This window comes from Manis pentadactyla, chromosome 15, assembly GCF_030020395.1.
Source record: "Manis pentadactyla isolate mManPen7 chromosome 15, mManPen7.hap1, whole genome shotgun sequence".
Classification (NCBI taxonomy): Eukaryota; Metazoa; Chordata; class Mammalia; order Pholidota; family Manidae; genus Manis; species Manis pentadactyla.
In genome coordinates, this window is record NC_080033.1 from 49,293,092 (window position 1) to 49,302,672 (window position 9,581).

The window sequence follows — 9,581 nt, forward strand, 5'->3', positions numbered from 1 at the left end:
TTGTGATTTTTTTATTTGAATTTCCCTGATGATTAGTGATGTGGAGCATCTTTTCGTGTGTCTGTTGGCCATCTGTACACCTTTGTAAAAATGTCTATTCAGATACTCTGCCCAGTTTTTAATCAAATTACCTTTTTAATGAGTTATTTATATATTTTTGATATTAGCCCCTTATCAGATATATCATTTACAAATATATTCTCCCATACTATAGATTATCTTTTCATTTTGTTGATGGTTTACTGTTCAGAAACTTCTTAGTTTGATGCAGTCCCATTTGTTTCTATTTGCCTTTATTTCCATTATTTGGGGGGACATACCCAGAAAAATGATATTCAAGCATTTACTGCTTATGTTTTCTTCTAGGAATTTTATGGCTTCAGGTCTTATATTTAGATTTTAATTCATTTCAAATTTATTTTTTTGTGTGGCCTGGGGATATATATTTTGAATACCCATTATTTACTAGGCATAACAGCAGGCATTTTACTTAAGGGAAAGGAACTAATATTAAGTGTCTGCTAGAGAGTAGAAACCATACCACTTTACATATATGTATATATGTTTATATATATATTTAATCCACTCATACCCAGAATGCCATACCTTCTTTTTTGCAAATGAGGGAATAGTTTTCAAAGGTTTATTGACAAAGCAAATAAAAGAGGCAGGAATTAAACAGCTCTTAATAATGCCCCAAATGTTACCCTTTCAGAAATAACAAGTTAGTACAATTAGGAAAGTAAAAATCCTATTAACAATTAGAGGATAATTGAAACTGCACATCTTAGAGTTATTGTATAATTAACATTTTTTTAAGTGCAGTTTTTTAATGGAAAGGAATGTGATATGCAAATTATTTTAAAGTTTCTTCAGATAGTTAAAAATATCACACACATTATAGTGACCATTATTAATATATACATTAGAGTCTAGACATATTTTAAGTATCAAATTATTTCCCTGATAGGCTTTAAGCATATTGTGGGGAAGGACCACATTTTCTTAATTTTTTATACCACTGACAATACCCATTAACAGACAAGTACCAAAAGAGATACATTATAGAGTAAAGAAATATGGAATAGATTTAAGATCAAATGTATATATTTGTAATTAAATCCATTTATGTCACTTACTTGGCTACATGAACTTAGGCAAGTTAATTGACTTCCCTGAGTTTTGGGGCCCTCAGCTCTAAAATGGAAACCCAAGAACCTTACTGCTTATTTCCTGAAACTAATAAGGCTGTATCACAGCCATTATCTTCAAAGAACAGCTACGGTTTATGGGAAGCATGCCAGTTGTGTCCGTTGTATAAGTTACTTAACCCTCTTAAGTCTCCATTTCCTCATCTGAAAAATGGATATGAAAATAATTGCTGTCTTGCAGGACTACAATGGATACAGAATAAGGTAATATAACTATAGTAAAATTTCTTAGCCAAGTGTTTCCATAAATGTTCATTTCAAATATCCCCTCAAATGACAAATGACATTTCCTCTTCTTTGCCTTCAGTCTGCTTCCTTAATATCTGAGTGTTTACTTATCCTGGAAGAAGTCTAGAACTCCACAGAAAAAGAAAGATGACAGTTGTAGTCTAGTCTGCTAGAATGAGAACACACAACTAAAGTAGAGTTGGAGGATCAGAGAGCTGAATAAATGCCCTTATATTGTTAAATGATAAAAAAAATATTCTCGTGGAGTCATCTTTTCAAACACAGGAAACAAACAATAAAAGGAACATTACGAATTCTTTGAAATGCAGCAAAAGAAGCCATGGTTAAAATTTTAACAAGTTAGAATCATTAGCTAAACAAATCCTGACAGCTTCGCAGTCACATAGACACCCACAATGGCTTGATTTGTGAGATGCCCTTAATAGGTCCCTCTGCATTTTTCTCAAACATTCCATTTTGTTCCTTTACTGTGGATCCTAAAATGTCATTCTCTATTCTCTCTGCTAGCCACATGGTTTTAAAATGTATAGTTAACATTTCTCTTCACCAATGATCAGAAGAGAGATTCTCTTCTGCATCTCGCTGTATTGATCCTCTCTAAAAAGAGGGACATTGTTGAGGAAAATGAATCAATTGATCCCTTTAAGCTTTAAAATGGAGACTGTCTTTCTTAGGTTTTGCCATTTTCTTTCAAGTGCTGTAATAGCAGATGGTTCTCATTGCCCCACTCCAAATAAGACTGAAATAATATGGATTATGCTATGTATAATGAATAGTACTTAAAAGAAAGGCATCCTGATAGAAATACATTTTAATGAGCACCTACCTAAATACATTTTAATCAGCTAGGCAATATGGTATTTAATTTACATATAATTCTCTTATAATTCTCACAAAGATCTAACAGGGTAGGAAGTACTAACTTTATTTTTCAGTTAAGGAAACTAAGGTTAGAAGGTTGAAAATAAAAATCCCTCTGGGAACAATACATGGAGTGGAGCTTGAGAGAAAAGTGAAATGAGAAATGCATGTCATTTATTTACTTTCTAGCAGGGAAACATACTATTTTTGCTAATAGTTCATATTACATTCATACTTCAAATCTACTTTGAGTTTTATTTTTATTTTAATATAAACTGGAAAGTAGAACTTTTAAGTATCATTTTCTTTTTGAATTACTTCAATCCAACTTGCCCCCCTCATGAAGCAAATCTTAAATTTTATGGAGCAACTGGCTAAAAAAAACATTTATTTTTTTTGATGGAGAAATGAACTTTATGGAGAAATGAACTAGCCAAGAGTAAATCCCCATTTACATTAGCTAGGTATGAAGATGTGCATTAACTCATAAAGGAATATCTGTTATTTTAGATATTTTTATTAAAGGACAGTCATCTTGAGCAGTAGCAGAAATAGTATAGCTAATACTTTTGAAATCACTGTAGAAAATCATCACAATAGAGAGTTGTTGCAGAGAGAGAAGAAGGGTGTGTAAAACTGCTTTCATTGAATTTTCGGTATTTTCCCTTATAAAGAAAGTAAATATATTTTATTTATTCATTTGTATATTGATTTATCTCAAGATGAGCTCCCTGTGGAGCACAAATATTTCCCTAAGCAGAGGTTTCATACGTGAGCTGTTTTTACCACCTTCAAACCTTTCTTCTCCTCCTAGAGAATCAAAGTAACTTCCCTAAGCTCTGCACCTTTTGAAAGGACATCAGAATGTCTGGATGGAGCCATCAAATTGTTCCCTTGCCACTGGTGTGTATTTAGTGATGCAGGGAACAGAAGAAGGATGTGAAGCCTACAAGATATTTCTTCTCTGTTCAGTGCCTTAAACTGCACCCCATGGAAGGGGATCAGGATCCAGTTCTCCTGAATGCTATGGGACACATTTCGTGAGAGTTACTTAAGACTGGAGAAAGTTCAGGGAATAGGGGCAGGACGGTGAATGTGGGTGTCCAAGGGAGTTGTTGATTAATTTGAGATAATTTTACTGAACTTTTGGAAGTGGCATAGCTACAGAAGATTGAGATTTCCTGTACCCTTTCGCTGAAAAATTTATCCAAACCAATCATATCCTTTAAAAATAAGGAATTGACAACAGTGCTTTCATATGTTAAAAAGAAAATACAAGATACAAATAGACAATTTATAAGAAATACTGACTGAGAAGAATATATGGTAATATTCTACATCTCAGCAATAAAAGAAATACAAATCCAGTTTCAGTGTTAGAGACATATAGGGAAATGTAAAAATTAGAATATTTAGTATGAGGAACATTTACAGTAAATGGACAGTTTTACCCCAAGGCAAAAATTATGGTTGCCTTATCAGAAAACATCACAAAATATGCCAAACTCTTAAATATTTCCATAACCCTGACCACTGAATCTTACTTCTGGGAATAAATCCTCAGAGGTCAATGAAGAAAGAAATCAAAAACAATAAAAATTCAAAACATCCATATTAATATCCATATTGTGTAGCATTATTCAAAATACTGAACACTTGGAAATGGCACTTAAGGTTGAAAGGAGAGGAATGGACAAATAAATTAAGACATGCTTTACATGATGAAATGCTATGCAAGGATTAAATTCATATTTGCAAAATACTGTAATATCATGGAAACATGTTTTATATTACATGTAGAGATACATGCTTTACAATACAATATTTAATATGATCTTAGAATTATGTACAGGTTCATCTATGAAACATGAAAGAAGAACAGGTTTCTGCTGCTATCGCATAGCAGAGCATTCCTATGAAACCTTTTGTAAACTGCAATGGCATAAAGTAAAGAAGAAATTACTACTGGGTAAAAGCAAAATTGCTCTTCAGATTTCTTTCAGGTAGCAAAAACAGGTATTAAAGGAAGTCTTTTGTAAAAGCAAAGTAGCGTAAAGTGAACTTTCTGATAGGGGAATCCTGTATACCAAAAATGTTAATTTTTATCAGTGACTATATCTGGTATTATGGATACTCTTTTTTCCCCTATTTTTCTATTCTCTATATCCCAACTATTTCTCATAAGCATATATCAATTTTTAAAATGAGTAAAAATAAATCTTGTTAAAATTATTTTTAAGATGAGCCTTAGCATTTGAGAGGCTTTTTTGGGATTTATCACTTTATTTAAATCTCAAATAAGCTAATCACCCCTCCCCCCCCAATATTGAAAGATGTCATCTGAATAGCAGGGATTACTCCTCCACAAAACTATATCACCTTCCTGTTCTATTATTATTTTAGAAAACTCACCTTTCAACCATCTACAGTATGGGCCATCATTCATATCTAACTTAATTAGAACATAGTTTGGATGCTGGAGGAATTCCTAATTTAAATCAATTAAAGGGGAAGTTGTCAGGTCCCCTTTTGGTTTGCTTATCTCTACTCTCACAGCAGGGCTGAAGAGACCTGTCTTCCCCAATCTCCTTGTCTTCCTCCAGGATTATGTCATCATGTTCAGTGTGTAAATCTAGGAACCCATGGTGGCAATTAGCGTCTGAGACTCCCACTGCGGTAGGAGAAGGAGCCCAGGCGACAAACGAAGGCATCCCAGATTCCATGCTGAAAATTCTTTGATGGGGGCTTTCATTCACAAATGACATGATCTCCAGTGCGTGGAGCCAGTCATCCTTGCACTCTAAGCCTTATTTCTGTACTGTGTTGAGAGCTCTTCTTCCTTCCCTCCCCCATGCCCTAATCCTATTGTGTCACAGTTAATCTAGTTATCAAATGGAAAAAGCATGTCAAGAGAGTGACTATTTAAGGAGCACATTCCTTTCACTGAGTAGATCATTACAGGTCCTTTACCTCTCCATTGCTAAAATAAGATTCCTTGCCTGTCACCTACCCATATCCCTGCTGGTTTAAAATCTGTGCTCCCTCTCTACCCAACTTATATAGAACTACTTTCTGGGTAGTAATTTCATATGCATTCTAAAATCATCATTATCTGCCAAGCAAAGGGGGCAGGATATATTCTACATAGTAATTATATATATATATAAATTGTATATATTTTTTCCTAAAATTGGGGCACATAATCATTTATATACCTGCCTTATCTGTTAGGCTGTGGCCTATGAGAAGAAGGACCAAGCTTTGACCATCTTTAGAATCTACAGATTATACTCAATTTATAACTGAATGAATATAAAAACTAACAGCTGTCTTATAGTACTTTTGAGTACAAAAGCAGTAGAAGATTTCAAAGTGATGGAATTTTTTAACTCTTTTAATCACTTGAGAAAACAATTTAGGATAATTGAAACTAGACATACCATGAAACTCCAGAATATGTTTATACACTGAGTAATTAAAAAGAAATTTCTAGATGAGAGGCTAGAAACTCTAGAATATATTACTGTTATGCATTTAGGATAGTAGAAAATCCTAGATAGAGGTCAGAAGGCTGTATTCAGAATTTCTATCTGTATAGTCAAAGAAGATGTAAAAGTCAAGACAATTACCCACATAATTAGGGTGATCCAGAGTTTCTTTTATCCTCACACAACATTTATGTGTAGCTTTGTCTCCTACCAGATTATAAACCCCTTGAGGTCAGAAAGTCCACTCTTCTTTGTTTCCAGATTTCCCTCTCTTCTGGACTGTGTTTTAGCAGGCAGACACTTGGTTGATTGTTGTCAACTAGCTCCAATAGAATGAGTAGGCTCCAGGGATCTCAGTTCTTTTGCTTTTTCATAATTTCCTCTGGCACCTCAGTTCGAGGTCCCTTCTGAAGGGCTGGTCCAATGCAGAAGAGCCCAGGATGCAGAGGGGAGATTGTTGAAACAAGAGGTTTCTAAGGTATACCAATAACTGTTTTTATCTTTATTCTGCTGTAAAATCATCTTGGACATTTTTAAATGAAGATTTCTAAGCTTACCCCCAGAAAGATTCTGATTCAATGTTCCTGGACTATAGCCCAGAAATACATTTTATTTTTTTTATTGAGGTATAATTGATATATAACATTATATTAGTTTCAGGTGTACAGTGTAACAATTTTGTTTGTATATATTGCAAAATGATCACCACAGTAAGTCTAGTTGCCAAGTGTCATATATATAATACATGTAATGCAGAAGATATTTTATATAGACTTTGCTACATAAATAGCTACAGAAAGTTAGGAGAACTAGAGAGAAAAGTTGCCATCTCCCTCTCCATGGATTGCTAAGGAACCCTTATGGGGAGGGGATCTGGGGGGAAACTTGCAATGACCAGAGGGGAAGAGGACCCCCAGGATGCCAGATAGCATTGGACATGAGGAGTCTGATATGACAGAGAGAGAGAGAGAGAGAGAGAGAGAGAAAATCAAAGGGAGAGAGAAGGGCTAACAGGCCAGATGTCATGACAGAGGGACAGGTGGGGGCCAAAGAGGTCACAGTGTTTGGGAGCCACTGGGTCAGAGCCTGTACCAGTCCTTCACCAGCATGGTGCCCAGACCACCATCTTTCATTGTTGGCTGTCAGCTGGGCAGCTCCCGCAGGCAGAGCATCCAGAGTCAGGCTGTCATTGGTCTGCATCCTCTCTGCAACCTGACACAACCCAGGTTGGCAGTGGCAGTCACTTTCTGTGCCACCACGTGGTTACTCCGATAGGTGTCCGGCAGCTTGAGCTTCTCTGTGATCTCATTCCTGCCCATCAGTCTTGCCTGTTCCTTCTTGTTGTCATTCTCACTCAGGGACATGGGGTCTGTCAGCTCCCCTACAGGTGATTGAATGGAGATGTAGAGCTGTCCGGCTTGGGTTCACAGCTGGAAGTTGGCCACTTAGGTTGAGTCACAGAAATGAATGCCCTTTACATCAGTGGCAGCTTCTCCAGCTGCCAGGGACTCGATTTTTGGATGCTGAGGTCAGCAGGCAGTACAGGGGTGTGCACATGCAGGCCCTTGATGGAGCTATGGGAGCTGTGGTGCCTGGATGTGCACAGACACCACGTGGGGGCCTGGGCCGGTCGGCAGCTGAAGGTGTAGTCCATAGCCAGCCCCTCACCAGCACCTCTGTGCAGCGGCTGGTTTCAGCAGCAAGGGCACCAGGGGGCACTCTGTGAGTGTCAGGCCCTCCAGGTTAGCAATCAGACTGATGGACACAACCGTGGTGGGGGGTACACAGGCTGGGAACTGGGACATGTGGAGTCCTGAAGCTCAAGCAGGCAGATCTCTTTGGATGCAGATGTGCTTCTGCTGCTGGGAGGGTTTTTCCTTGTCCTCTACAAGCAGGTTACACCGGCTGCTCCCCAGACTGATGTCACCTGGCACTCTGAAGAGCTACTGCTGAAATCACTGCCCTCATCCAAGGACAAGCCTTCTTCTGTCCCTCTGGCACCTTCCTCCTGTTCTTCATCATCTTCTCAGCATCCTCCTCTCTCTGTTCACTCACAGTGCCTCCCTTTCTCTTCATCCTCATTCTGGTCTTTGTTAGTAGACTCACTGCTGGACTCCCTGAGCCACTCTAGCTGCTACTTTTAATGTCTGATTCAGTCCCAGACTTGTGGGCACTGTCTGCAGACTCAGTATAGTAGCCCCTCAGAGTCTGAGTAGAAGGGTTTCTTCTTCTTCTCCCCATTTGAGCACTTGGTCCATTCAGGTAACTCCATGTTGCACATAGATGGGTCTGGGGCTTCCTCTGGCTGGTGTGGGAACTTCTGGTAGCCTGTGGCTTTGGCATTGAGCAGGTGGGACAGTGACCCCAGCTGGAAGTGCTCCTGGTCTTTGAAGGCTAACTTCAAGACTGGGGCTGGTCTGAATGCCAGCAAGAGCTTGGAGCATGGTGGCTGAGGGCTCCACCTGCTCTGAAGGGACAATAAGCGGCCAGGTAAAGTGTTAGGTCATGGATATCATACTTTTGGTGGTACTTGGTCAGACTCAGCACATACTGGGTTGACAGCTTGGTCTGCTTACATGTTGGTCAGGTAGAGCTAGGCCTCCAGGTTGATGACCTGCAGCTTAACGATGCCTGCCTCTGATGTGAAGGACTTGGCCATTTTTCTCAGGATGTCAGGTGCAATATTAGAGACATTCAGAATACTTGCCCAAGAGCCAGAGGACGCTGACTCAGTCCGTGGGCACCTGGATGTTGTCTAAGAGCTTTGCCAAATGATGCCCCCCCATGCTATGTCTGCTGCATCTGCAGAAGCTTCTTTATAAAAACCATGAGCTCATCATGGTGGCAGAGTCTGCACCAGGACACTGAGGCAGGTGTTACACACTCATCCTTTATTAGTTGCACAGCATCCAGTGGCCTGGTTTGTGACTGCCATAAAGTCCTTGTCTGTACTGTGAATGCAGGTCTGAAATTTGTGTTGGATAGTAGGGGTGTTAGTTTCATTCAGCAGGTTGTTCAGCACTTCTAGCCTTAGGATCTTGATCTGGGTGGGGTCAGCAGACCTCATGTAGAAGCTGTTCAGCTAGGGCTCAGGCCTACCCAGGTGCCATGTTCTGGAGCCCTGTGTGATTCACTGCACTGCAGAGAGGATGGGTGACAGGTACCTGCGCCCTTTGGCAGGGGGAAGAGCCAGCAGGTAGTGGGAAAGGGAGGTGGGCCAAGTAGAAGGGAAGAGAGGATGAGTGGGAGGAGGGCAGGACTGGAGTGAGTTCAGGGGCAGGTGGGCTAGGGTGAGGAGGTTAGAGGGGATGTTGATGTCCCTCCAGGAGAAAGGTCCTGGAGAAGCCTTTTTTTTTTTTTTTTTGAGAGCACAGAATATTTTATTTAACAATTCACGGTGTAACAATTTGCATTTATGAAAAATAGCAACTTCCATCTCAGAGGAAGCTTCTTGAATCAACAGCTGCTGGCAGTCTACACAGAGAACAACAGGCGGGGCTGGACTGGAGGAAGCCGAGGGAGCCCAGAGGGTCTCCGGACCCAGGAACCGCCGATCGCTGGCCAAATAACACAAGAGATGACCCCGTCAGCGGGACCTGGCCTTTCTCCACGTGACAAGAACAAGCGGATCCAGTCGGACACGTCTGTGAGACATTTTCAGAAGTATCTGTGGCTCTTCCCTAGATGACAGAGAGAACCGGAGAAATGGGAAGGACCTGAGCCAATTCTACATTTACACAGTTTCTACAATTAGCTTTAAAATGCCAAGCAA

General features: G+C 39.6%; 1 pseudogene; it reads right to left on the reverse strand.

Moving 5' to 3' along the window:
- The window catches only part of LOC118918625 (AP-3 complex subunit beta-2-like), a 117,022-nt pseudogene extending 107,800 nt beyond the window's left edge, over positions 1 to 9,222 (reverse strand).
- Positions 9,223 to 9,581: the final 359 nt, after the last annotated feature.